Here is a 14406-nt window from a genome sequence, read left to right as displayed (position 1 = left end):
CCACAGAGAACCTCTAGAGCTCTGTTAGAGTGACCATCAGGTTCTTGGTCACCTCCCTGACCAAGGCCCTTCTCCCCCAATTGCTCAGTTTGGCCAGCTCTAGGAAGAGTCTTGGTCGTTTCCAACTTCTTCCATTTAAGACTGACGGAGGCCACTGTGTTTTTGGGGACCTTAAATGCTACAGAATTCTTTTGGTACCCTTCCCCAAATCTGTGCATCGACAAAAGCTCCTGTCTCGGAGCTCTACAGACAATTCCTTTGACCTCATGGCTTTGTTTTTGCTCTGACATGCACTTTCAACTGTGGGATCTTATATAGACAGGTGTGTACCTTTGTAAATCATGTCCAATCAATTGAATTCACCACAGATGGACTCCAATCAAGTTGTAGAAACATCTCAAGGATGATCAATGGAAACAGAATTTCACCTGAGCTCAATTTCGAGTCTCATAGCAAAAGGTCTGAATACTTATGTAAATAAAGTATCTGGGTTGTGTTTTGTAAATGTGTAATAGTATCAAAAAAACTGTTTTCGCTTTGTCGTTATAGAGTATTGTATGTAGATTGCTCAGGATTATTATTTTTTTAATCCATTTTAGAATAAGGCAGTAATTTAACAAAATGTGGAAATAGTCTGAATACTTTCCAAAGGCACTCTATAGTGGTTAATACTGGAGCACCATGTATGTGTGCCCATGTGTGTGTGTGTGCCCGTGTGTGTGTGTGTGTGCCCGTGTGTGTGTGTGTGTGTGTGTGTGTGTGCCCGTGTGTGTGTGTGTGTGTGTGCCCGTGTGTGTGTGTGTGTGTGTGTGTGTGTGTGTGTGTGTGTGTGTGTGCCCGTGTGTGTGTGTGTGCCCGTGTGTGTGTGTGTGTGTGTGTGTGTGCCCGTGTGTGTGTGTGTCCGTGTGTGTGTGTGTGTGCCCGTGTGTGTGTGTGTGTGTGTGTGTGTGCCCGTGTGTGTGTGTGTGTGTGTGTGTGTGTGTGTGTGTGTGTGTGTGTGTGTGTGTGTGTGTGTGTGCCCGTGTGTGTGTGTGTGTGTGTGTGTGTGTGTGTGTGTGTGTGTGTGTGTGTGTGTGTGTGTGTGTGTGTGTGTGTGTGTGTGTGTGTGGGTGTGGGTGTTAGGATATATATATATATATATATGATTTGAAGGAGGTAGTTTGTTATTCGTGGAAAGTGAGCCTAGAGGATCGGTGAAGTGTGTGATCAGTGAAGTGTGAGGGAATGAGGGAGGGAGGAAAGATGGACCGTACACCCCCCCCCCACCCCCCACACACACACACACAAAACTGTCCGCTGAAGTTCAGAAGGTGTGTGCTTTGCTTTGAGGAAACATTTCAAATGAGAAGCATTAGTTAGAATTCCCAATGTATAAAAGTGAGAAGTGAATGGAGAGAGGAAAGATGAGAGAAGGAAATGAGAGAGGAGGAAAGCTGGAGTCCTCTTTTTCCCCTCTCATAGAGATTCAGATCTTTCAACTGGGACTTGGTTAAAAGTGGATAAGCTTCAATGAAGCAAGTATATTTCACACATGAACGTCTGGAGAGAGACTGGACCTCCAGGCCTGTAGATTATGACCAGGGACCAAAGAGTCTCAGGTTTGAGCTACTGTACAGCACTGACGTTTCATCTCAACCAAAAACACTTTTGGGAAATGTTGTAAAATAACTGGAAAATATATCCTCAATGAATGAATCGTTCTTCCACACTATGATGTGAGAACGTTGTTGGATAATTCTTTATAATGTGAGCTTGGGTCATTTTTAGATCAATGTCTCACTTGAGTATTTTTCTGTGTGGCTGATTACTCTTGACAGTGCAACAACCTCAATCTGGAATGTTCAGACCGTAAGACCTGCTTTGATATTCCTCATTAATTTGGAAACAAGGTCATTGATAAAAGTAGGTGAGAGATGGTGAGAGAGAGAAGGAAAATAGCCAAAAAAACTATTAGGCAACAATTAGTTCAATTCTTTCTAGACAATTTCCTGGACAAAAGGTTTCAGTGTAATAGTGAAGGTGTAAACTTAGCAGTAGAAAACCTAAACAGTATATTTGACCTCTCGGTGTCACGCTCGTCGGAAGAAGTGGACCAAGGCGCAGCGTGGTGAGCGTACACTATACTTTTAATTAGAACGTCGCCAACAAAACAAGAAATAACAAACGAATGTAAAGCTACGTAGAGCTCGCAGGCCACTACACATAGACAACCACCCACAATCACAGGTGGGAAAAAAAGGCCTGCCTAAGTATGATCCCCAATCAGAGACAACGATAGAACGCTGCCTCTGATTGGGAACCACACTCGGCCAGAAACAAAGAAATAGAATGCCCACCCAAATCACACCCTGACCAAACAAATAGAGACATAAGAAGGCTCTCTAAGGTCAGGGCGTGGCACTCAGCTTCCTTATCAAATCTAAAAATTTCAAGCAGACAACCTAAGAAAATTAACAACAATGACAAATGGTTTGATGAAGAATGCAAAAACCGAAGAAAGAAATTGAGAAGCCTATCCAACCAAAAACACAGAGACCCAGAAAACCTGAGCCTACGCCTTCAGTGAATCACTAAAACAATACAGAAATACACATCGGAAAAAGAAGGAACAGCATGTCAGAAATCAGCTCAATGTAATTGAATAATCCATAGAATCTAACCACTTCTGGGAAAATTGTAAAACTCTAAACATATAACGACATAAAGAGTTATCTATCCAAAATGGAGATGTATGGATAAACCACTTCTTCAATCTTTTTGACTCTATAACAAAGAACAAAGAACAGCAAAAACATATACATGATAAAACACAAATCTTAGAATCATATATTAAAGACTACCAGAACCCACGGGATTCTCAAATGACATTGAATGATCTACAGGAGAAAATACAAACACTCCAACCCAAAAAGGCCTGTGGAGTTGATGGTATCCTAAATGAAATGATCAAATATACAGACCACAAATTCCAATTGGCTAAACTTAAACTCTTTAACTTAATCCTCAACTCTGGCATCTTCCCCAATATTTGGAACCAAGGGCTGATCACCCCAATCCACAAAAATGGAAACAATTTTGACCGCAATAACTACCGGGGGATATGCGTCAACAGCAATCTTGGGAAAATCCTCTGCATTATCATTAACAGCAGACATATACATTTCCTCAACGAAAACAATGTACTGAGCAAATGTCAAATTGGCTTTTTACCAAATTACCGTACAACAGACCACGTATTCATGCTGCACACTCTAATTGACAAACAAACACATCAAAACAAAGGCAAAGTCTTCTCATGCTTTGTTAATTTAAAAAAATATTATACTCAATTTGGTACGAGGGTCTGCTATAAAAATGTATGGAAAGTGATGTTGGGGGGAAAACATATGACATTTAAAATCCATGTACACAAACAACAAGTGTATGGTTAAATGTGTCAATTTATTTTTCCATAGGTCTGGGGGGTGAGACAGGGATGAAGTTTAAGCCCCACTTCAACATATATATCAACGAATTTGCAAGGGCACTAGAACAGTCTGCAGCACCTGGCCTCACCCTACTAGAATCTGAAGTCAAATGTCTACTGTTTGCTGATGATCTGGTGCTTCTGTCCCCAACTAAGGAGGGGCTACAGCAGCACCTAGATCGTCTGCACAGATTCTGTCAGACCTAGGCCCTGACAGTAAATCTCAGTAAGATAAAAAATAATGGTGTTCCAAAACAAATTTGGACACAATTGCCCTAGAGTACACAAAAAACTGTACATACCTTGACCTAAACATCAGCGCCACAGGTAACTTCCACAAAGCTGTGAACGATCTGAGAGACAAGGCAAGAAGGGCCTTCTAAGGAACATAGAATTTGACATACCAATTAGGATCTGGCTAAAAATACTTGAATCATTTATAAAACCCATTACTCTTTATGGTTGTGAGGTCTGGGGTCCGCTCACCAACCAAGAATTCACAAAATGGGACAAACACCAAATTGAGACTCATGCAGAATACCTGACCACTGTGACTGACCCAAAATTAAGGAAATCTTTGACTATGTTCAGACTCAAGGAACATAGCCTTGATATTGAGAACGTTTATTTCTCTTTTGTTTATTTTCTATTTCACTTGCTTTGGCAATGTAAACATATGGTTCCCATGCTAATAAATGTCCCTTAAATTGAATTGACAGAGGGAGAGGAAGAGAGAGAGAGAGTTAGAGGACCAACTGTCTATTCATTGTCTGTCTTCATGAGAGCCTACTTCTGCTCTGAGAAGATCAAATCTGAACTTCACTCAACAGTAAAGTTGAATGTCATTAAACACTTAATCTTTGAACAACCAACCATGTGTGATACCACAACACTAGCCCTAACCCAAGCCCTCTCATCAGAGTTGGTATTGCATTGAATATGGTCATATGTAATGCCATCTACAGCATTAGTATTCACAGCCACGTTGAAGACATTGCTTCATCCATGCAGTAATCATTCCCAAAGATCTTCAAGGTTTACTGTTTGTCTCTTTTCTCTAAAGTGCAGAGAAGGAAGCCATGTTCCTACATCCAAGACTAATTATGCTAATGTGCGGCTCCAGAGACAAGCTCTGCCTCGTTAGACTGATAATTGTTTGTACATTTTCTCAGAGCTCTTATCAAATCACAAACTGAGAGTTTTTTTTTTCTTTACTTAATTTGAGAATTTCAGAGGTGATATCCTCCCTCCGTGGAAGTAATCAGTTCTGTCTCAATTACTGCACATGTTACAGTGCGTGTTTTCAACTGAATTCAACACATAGAATGTACATTCTCTCATTAAAATGTACAGTATACTTCTGTTTTTGCCCTCCAGATAATCTCTTCAGGCCTATTGCAACGAACATTAGCCAGCGTACTAACACAAGATTATATCTCATTAAACCATCAATATGCAGTAAAATCACCCGTACAGCTGACCCACTGATTTGCCACTCCTTAAAGAAGATGTCAATGTTACCATTAAATCCTGATTGCTGCCAACATTTTTCAAGAATACTTCGCAATCTGGTAGGCATTATCATCTGAGCCAATTTATCCTGCTTTTTTGGTAGACTAAGGGTGATTTTGTATTTGACAATCATTCCGTACAACTGAAGTAAAGTATTTCCTCGTTTCTCATGGAAAATCTATTGTTGCAATTCACACAACACCTTGTATGAATGGAAAACTACTGTTGGTGTAGCCTATTCTTATTATTCATTTGTTCATTCATTCATTGCTAACTAACACTAGAGCAATTGCTAAATAGCATAAGCGCAATGAATGGAAATACATGGGTATCTGCTAGAATGCATGCTGGTAGATACCTATAGACTTCCAGTCATTACACTAACGCTAGTTCACTTTGGCCCCCGAAACTACCTCTAACTTCCTTCATACTGGACACAGAGACATAAAAATGTTCATCTGACTCTGGGGAAGTAGATAAACTATAAACCTTTAAATTATGATCAGGGGACAATATCCCTGGACTGTCCATATTTTAAATGTGTAGGCTAATAAATCAAGTTATTCGTGATGAGTTAGGCTTATATAATCTAGATTTTTTTTGTCAAATGAAAATGTAGTCTAATAAAGTTAATTAAATTATCAGAGTCTCTGATGGCACAGCTAGCGCTGCGATGCAGTGCCCTAGACTACTGCGCCACCCGGGAGGGGCAGTGGTCTAGGGCACTGCATCGCAGCACTAGCTGTGCCATCAGAGACTGGGTTCGCGCCCAGGCTCTTGTCGCAGCTGGCCGCGACCGGGAGGTCTGTGGGGTGATGCACAATTGGCCTAGCGTCGTCCAGGTTAGGGAGGGTTTGGCCGGTAGGGATATCCTTGTCTCATTGCGCACCAGCGACTCCTGTGGCGGGCCTGGTGCAGTGCGCGCTAATTAAGGTAGCCAGGTGCACGGTGTTTCCTCTGACACATTGGTGCGGCTGGCTTCCTGGTTGGAGGCGCGCTGTGTTAAGAAGCAGTGCGGCTTGGTTGGGTTGTGTTTCGGAGGACGCATGGCTTTCGACCTTCATCTCTCCCGAACCCGCACGGGAGTTGTAGTAATGTAGTAATTACTAACAATTGGATACCACGGATTGGATACCACGAAATTGGGGAGAAAAGGGGGTAAAAAATCAAATGTAAATAAAAAAGTTGCACATTAATTTCCCATTTCAGGTGAAACATTTGAACAAAATATAGGCCTACTACTTCTATATTGTTATACTCTAAGTATTTTTTTTATTCAGTAGCCTTACGGTTTCCAATACTCCTGATATTTTGATCAGTAGCGTTTTAAGAAACTCAGCATTAACCTGCAGGAGCATAAGTTTTGCCTGTTCATTGTAATCGACCCTTCAGCTTTATGAGCGACAAGAGACTTCCACTAACTGTCCACCATATTGTTACCAAACATACTGTACCTGTTCTGTCTTTCTTATACATAGGGTAGCTGAGTATAATTCCACAGGCAGCGTAACACCTCGCCCTCATCGAGACTCTGGAGGCAGGATATCCATTTGTTCTCATGTTTTTAAATCGCTCAAATTGCCTTAAAACAATATAAAGGCTTGTTCTGAGAAACATGAAAGAGTCTAGTAAAGATCTAACAGAGTTACAGCTAGATAGCCAATGAATCAGATTAAGTATCCAATTCATTATTTATACAAAGCTAGCGTGGTGTTTGGTGCCATAGCTAGCTAGCATGTTTCATCCTGACATTAATCTTTACAAAGTTATCACGTTTTGTATCAAAATGCACTAAAATAACCACCCACAGCATGAGGTAAGTAAAATAATATTAGATACCAACAATGCTATCAAAGGCATAAGAAGCTTGCAGATTGATGGAGATTATAAAGGTACTGTATGCAGAATCTTCTTCTATGAGGTTTAACGGCGGTTGGCATCCAATTTGTTGCATTACCGCCACCTACTAGACTGGAGTACAACTCCCTTATACATTACATGAAAAAGAAAAACGTACTAAATAAATACCCTGACATCGAACACTATACTCACTCATTTCAAAATTACTGTATATAAAATGAACACCACCCTACTCTGCTAATTAAATGTATTTATTCCTACCTCATGCCATCACCCTGAAAGGATGGGACATCACCACTTAACACATCCTGTAACTCTTCTGCTGTCAAGTCTCGCACACCCAAATACCTCTTTGCAGCTGCCACCACAACCTCAATTTTCTAAAGACTTCCATTCCACCCCTACAGTACAATTGATAATCGTTGCTATAAATGCGAAAAATCCAATCTTGTTGAACCTTATTTCTCTTTTTGGCCTATCCCCCTGTACTGGTAAATCACTACTACTCTCACCACTCCTCCCCCTTTACCCATCTTCGTCTACTTTCTTCACTGCCTCAGCATATGACGACTTCTCCGCTACTCTAACCCTGAAAAGCACAACCTGCCTCTCTCACACGGGACATTTCTGATCCCCAGCTCCATGGGCACCCCTACAATTAACACATTCCATTACTTTCCCCAATACTACACATTCCTTTGTCTCATGCCCTTCTGCACATTTCTCACACCTTGGACCCTCCCTCCTTCACACTGCCCATAAACTTGACACCTGTAACACCTCTGTGTTTTCGGCACATACGCTCGTACAGGATAACTTATATATCCTAACTTCACTTTGTCAAGCAAAGACAACTTCAAAACTCAAATGAACAGACAATGACTTTTCTGTTTCCCCACTCTCGCCACCCTGTCTGTGTCACATCAAACGACGAGCATCACATACACCGGGAATCTTTTCCCCCACAGCTGGTCAACATTTATATCTACTGCTACCCCAGTTATCACTCCTTTCATTGGTGCCCTTTTCTTGAGAACGAAACAATTCACTTTTCTTGCCCCCATTCGTTTTTACGTCGACTGCATTTTTCCTCTGACCAACAGAAACACAAACAATTATCACTAGACCACTTCTGGTTACCCTCACCGATTCCACATGACCCAACTGATTTCTTCACACACTGTGAAACCACAAATGGATCAGCCAAAAGGCAAGAGTCCACTTTTTCCTTAAACTTCACTCCTACTGTCACACTCTTCTTCATCCTGATCCTCGGTGCATACCTTGGTCTCCGATAACTTAACCGCTCCTACCACCTCTGATACTTCACCCTTATTTACTTCCATTTCTCCTGTCTTCAGTTCCCTCTGCTTACACTTTCTACCATTCTTCTTTGACAAACCATCTCCCTTTTTTCCACCATTTTTATCTGACTCAAGCTCACCTTCTTCCCTCACTCTCTTAGACCTCTTCTCCCTCTCTTTTTCCCTCCCTTCCTCCTCCGTTTTCCAAGTACACATCTCCTTATGATAATACTGTCACTCCATCCCTGACACTCACCTTGTACTTGCTTTCTCTAGGGACTCCATTTTCCCTTTCAGGAGTCCTGCTAATGTCCCCAATAATGTGCCTACAACAACCTCGCCGTCTTTTTGCTAGCTAGATCACACCGACCAACCCTGTCTCCAGATGAATGCTTGGTCATGACTGTATGCAGAATCAAACATCATCCCTCATTAGAGAAATACATTTCCTGTTTACTGAGGTCATGTGACAGGTAAGGTCAAGGTCACAAAAGGAAGAAACTGCTTATAGAAAACCACCAGCAGGGGGTGACAAACACACCCAAATGGTAATTGAATACTTTATTTAACCAGGAAGTCCCTTTGAAGTCAGAAGACCGATTTTACAAGAGAGATCTACCAGGGCAACAAGATTGACAAAGTTCCACTAACTATCCACCATATTGGCACCAGTGGAGACTGGTGGGAGGAGCTATAGGAGGACGGGCTCATTGTAATGGCTGGAATGTGTTTGATACTAGAATTTTATCCATTCTAGTTCCTCCCACCAGCTTCCACTAACAGTACCCATTACATTGTAAATCTTAAACTGAGTTTGCTGAACTTTGATTCATTGGATGCAAAATGTATTCTACTATCTACAGAGAGGGAGCCATTATCATCCAATCTCCAAATCATATTTACCAAGTCCGGGCTCTTACATTATTAAAGTTTATTACCCAAGTGGGTGAAACACATTGCCAGTGGTCTGGTCAGTGTGTGTCGGGATGGAAGATTGGCCAATTTGAGCAAACAAATACGAATAAAGAAAATAATGGGGTGAATGCTAACTTCTGTAACATGCCATTTAGAGGGTTCAGGGAGTAGAATGTCAACATATGAAAGATAAGACCAGACAGAGGCAGTATACAGGAGAGACATAAACATGACTTTAATCCACGTAACAGACATGAAATTATAGGCACAGGTCAGGCATTATAATCAATGATGAACATCCACTTCTCATCCTTTTTTTTGTTGCTGCCATTTCTGTTTCTTTGATTTTATTAGTTACAAAAACTGGTTTAGTCGAAAAGACCGAAGCCCATGTCATCATTGGAACCCTCCTCGGATTCTCCCTTCTTCTCCTCCTTGACTGGTGCGTCTGCTGCAGGGGCGGCGCCTCCAACAGCAGCCGGGGCAGTTCCACCACTATGTTGCAGATCAGGCTGCCAATGTCCACGCTGGCCAGAGCCTTGGAGAACAGACTGGGCCAGAAAGGCTCAATAGTCACATTGGCAGCCTTGTCCTCTGTGACGGTGGCTTTATCATCATGGAGGATGAGGGCAGAGTAAATACAAGCGAGCTCAGATACAGATGCCATCTTTCTGTGTAGGTTTAATAGTTTTGGGGTCGGATGCCTAAATTTAGTTAAATTTAATCCACTTCTCATCCTTACACCCATCCTTACACTTACACTTCTGTGTGTGTGTTGCCTGTGTTGGGCTCAGTAGCAGTGCTACAGTAGTCTCAGTAGCAGTGCTACAGTAGTCTCAGCTAGCTGACACCATTCACAGTGCATGGGCTTCACACACACACATACACACACTGACATGGTTCGCAGCGCCTAGGCACCTGTCCCAGATGTGACTGTCACTCTGCCCCCCGCAGCTGAGGCCCCACGGCTCACTCCCCTGGGTCATTACTAATTTCACACCTATACATACACACACACACACACACACGCACACACACACACACACACACACACACACACACACACACACACACACACACACACACACACACACACACACACACACACACACACACACACACACACACACACACTCAGTGGGTACAAACTTATGCAGGCACACACAAACAGATTAATTGAAACACACACAAACACTCACACACTGACACACACTCACACACACACACTGCCAGCTACTCTCACAATCCTGGATCCCAACTAATTATTTAGGAGAGAAATCCTGCATATGTAAGTGAACATGGGAGATGTGTGGTAAAGTTTTTTTGACATCTGATCATAAATCAGCAAAAGTAGGGCGGATTATGTCCCTTGGCCTGGTGAAAAGGAACTGAACCTGTGTCTTACTCAAATAAACTATTGTCTGGTAAAAAGTGACATCAAAGACATTACTCTTCCTCCATTTCCTTCACGGACCACTGAACCGTACGCAGTATCTGTCCTCGACGTCTGCTGTAGTAAACTATCCACCTGCAGGTCATCGTCCAGGCCGTTCAGAACATTTGAAATAACATAATCTCTCTCGTCAAGGAAATAGCCCATAAAACTGTCCCTTTTATTTCTCTGTCTGTAATTACACCATTTACTTTTGAGAGTTTGCACATATAAATCTGTTTAAATGTCCCACAGGATGATTTAGCTTGATCCTTTTGTATAATGAAGGAGGAATAATCTTACTGTAATTACTGTAGTATGAGGTGAAATCAAATGGAGATGAAAATCACCAATATGCTGACAGGAAAATAACAAAGGGGTTGCGTCCCAAATTGCACCCTAGTCCCTATATGGTGCCCATAGCTCTGGTCAAAAGTAGTGCACTATATAGTGAATAGGGTGCCATTTGGGATGCATTCATGGCCACCACATTCTACGAAACATATTCTTAGCCAGATGTAATGGTTTTTATAAAAACCCAATTATATGTTTCTAATGAACAGTGGATATTGGGACTTGGTAGGTCCATAAATCATGGATGTATCATATTGTAATAGCAGTGTATTCAGGAGCCTGGTGAATAATAAGGGAACAGTCCATGTCACGAGTTCGGCTCCTTTCCCTCTCTCTGGATCTGACGGGGCACAACGTCTCAATCCCTGGAGCAAAAACGTTGTGCTATCCAGGAGCATGAGTACAGGACATCAATAAGCTGCTCTGAAACATTTTAAACCAGCATCGGGAAATTGAGTATCATATTTCATGTGGGATTCAATGACATTATGAAGGGCAGCTGAAGATGGATTTTTAAAGAACTGATTGGGTCACTAGTTGACACCAACAAACGCACAATAACATATGTCCCTCTGCCCTCCTTAAATCGTGGCATTGTATGGTTCAGCAGACTTTTATCCCTCCATAACTGGCTACGAGACTATTGCAGCTCTGTGGTTGTAACATTTATTGACAAGTTTGATACCTTCTAGAAACAAAGCTCATAGTTTAAGGAGGATGGGATCCACCCTAGATCCTTTCATGGCAATATAAGGGTCATTGAAAAGCCATTGTTTCAATGCAGCAAGCCCAGCTCATTTAATCTCTACCATTGTTGTTGCTGAATTCTCATAATGCTTCAGCAAATGTACATTATACCAGGGCCCAGGAAGACACAATGTAAGTAATGTATGTCCCTCTTACTGCCCTGAATGCCTTTGCTGATCCTACAGCTATTGTATACAGTAATCATGTGCCTATGAACCAGCGTTATACTGTTAGCATTGAGGTGGTGTGCTCTAGCAGGAAGTCCACTGTGTGCAGCGCACCCTGCACTAACATAAATAACCTGAGCATGTCTACCTCTGCTCAGCTTCCCAGTAAAGCAATAAAAACAATCAAGCTTCCCAGAAAAGTACTAAAAATAGCCCATGTTAATAAAGTAGCTTAAGAAACAAGGTTAATTAAATCAATAATTTGCTAGTAACAGATGACATTCATATTCTGACTTAGATAATACATTTGATACAGTGGTAGCAAAACATGGTTATAAGGTCTAGAGAAAATGCAGAAATGCCAAAGGTGGAGGTGTGGCCATTTTATATTCAGAACCACATTCCTGTAAAGCTAAGAGAGGATCTCATGTTAAATACTGTTGAAGTTATATGGCTACAGGTAATTCTGCCTCACCTGAAGCCCATTCTGGTGGGAAGCTGCTATAGACCACCAAAGTACAAACAGTCAGTATCTGGATAGCATGTGTGAAATGCTTGATAATGTATGTGATATCAACAGAGAGGTATATGTTCTGAGTGATTTTAAATATTGACTGGCTTTCATCCGGCTACCCACTCAGGAAAAGCTTCAAATTGTAACTAGTGCCTGCAACCTGGTTTAGGTTATCAGTCAACACACCAGGGTAGTTACAAACAGCACATACATGAAATCATTGATCACATCTTTACTAATTCTGCAGAAATGTGCTTGACAGCAGTATCCAAATCCATCGGATGCAGTAATCACATTATAGTAGCCATATCAAGGAAAACCAAAGTTCCAAAGCCTGGGCCTAATATAGTGTATAATTTAGAAGTACCTATCCAAATGTATTAAATTGGATTACAAGCAATTAAGTAACTTCCCTGTAAATCAAGAAATGAAATTGGTTCAATCACTTGAAACAATGTTCCCATATATATTTTTCACACATTTAGTAGCCACAATATCAGAACCAAATATTGGCTACCTTAACATAGAAACCTTACCAGGCTCTTGGGAATCACATGCACATACAGTGCCTTTGGAAATTAGTCAGACCACTTGACTTTTTCCACAATTTATTACATTACATTACATAAAAAATGTATTTGTTGAAAATAATCCTGCACACTAGTCCTACACATCCCCATAATGCCAAAGTGAAAACAGGTTTTTAGAAATTTGAGCAAATGTATAAAAAAACAAAAACATTACTTACATAAGTATTCAGACTCTTTGCTGTGAGTCTTGAAATTGAGCTCAGGTGCATCCTGTTTCGATTGATGATCCTTGAGATGTTTCTACAACTTGATTGGAGTCCACCTGTGGTACATTCAATTGATTGGACATGATTTGGAAAGGCACACCCCTGTATAAGGTCCCACAGTTGAAAGTGCATGTCAGAGCAAAAACCAAGCCATGAGGTCCAAGGAATTGTCCTTAGAGCTCCGAGACTTTGTGACTTCCCCAGATTTTGTGAAGGCACAGATCTGGGGAAGGGTACCAAAACATTTCTGTAACACAGTGGCCTCCATCATTCTTGAATGGAAGAAGTTTGGAACCACCAAGACTCTTCCTAGAGCAGGCCACCCGGCCAAACTGAGCAATCAGGGGAGAAAGGCCTTGGTCAGGGAGGTGACCAAGAACCCAATGGTCACTCTGACAGAGCTCTAGAGGTTCTCTGTGGAGACCTTCCAGAATTACAACCATCTCTGCAGCAATCCACCAATCAGGCCTTTATGGTAGAGTGGCCAGATGGAAGCCACTCTTCAGTAAAAGACACATGACAGCCCACTTGGAGTTTAACAAAAGGCACCTAAAGACTCTCAGACTATGAGAAACAAGATTATCTGGTCCAATGAAACCAAGATTGATCTCTTTGACCTGAATGCCAAGCGTCACATTTCAAATCAAAATTAAATCAACGTTTATTTGTCACGTACGCTGAATACAACAGGTGTGAAATCCTAACTTACAGGCTCTAACCAATAGTGCAAAAAAGGTTTTAGGTGAACAATAGGAAGGTAATGCAATAAAACAACAGTAAACATTTGGAGGAAACCTGGCACCATCCCTATGGTGAAGCATGGTGGTGGCAGAATCAATCATGCTGTGGGGATGTTTTTCAGCGGCAGGGACTGGGAGACTAGTCAATATCGAGGCAAAGATGAACAGAGCAAAGTACAGAGAGATCCTTGATGAAAACCTACTCCAGAGAGCACAGGACATTAGACTGGGGCGAAGGTTCACCTTCTAATAGGACAATGACCCTAAACACACAGCCAAGGTAATGCAGGAGTGGCTTCGGGACAAGTCTCTGAATGTCCTTGAGTGGCCCAGCCAGAGCCGGGACCCAATCTTGAACCCAATCTATCATCTCTATAGAAGAATTAGAAAGACTCCCCAAATACAGGTATGCGAAGCTTGTAGCGTCATACCCAAGAAGACTCGAGGCTGTAATCGCTACCAAAGGTGTTTCAACAAAGTACTGAATAAAGGGTCTGAATACTTTTGTAAATGTGATATTTAAAAAAAAAACAGTTTTTGCATTGTCATTATGGGGTGTTGTGTGTTTATTTGAGTAAGACACAGGTTCAGTTCCATTT

General features: G+C 41.6%; 1 pseudogene; it reads right to left on the bottom strand.

The window, feature by feature from the left end:
• Positions 1-9425: 9425 nt before the first annotated feature.
• On the bottom strand, positions 9426-9765 carry LOC109893883 (60S acidic ribosomal protein P1 pseudogene; annotated as a pseudogene).
• Between the last annotated feature and the right edge of the window lie 4641 nt (positions 9766-14406).

The sequence above is a fragment of the Oncorhynchus kisutch genome, linkage group LG7 (assembly GCF_002021735.2).
Source record: "Oncorhynchus kisutch isolate 150728-3 linkage group LG7, Okis_V2, whole genome shotgun sequence".
NCBI lineage: Eukaryota > Metazoa > Chordata > Actinopteri > Salmoniformes > Salmonidae > Oncorhynchus > Oncorhynchus kisutch.
The sequence above is the reverse complement of the archived record's forward strand: the minus strand, read 5'-3'. Positions and strand labels throughout refer to the sequence as shown.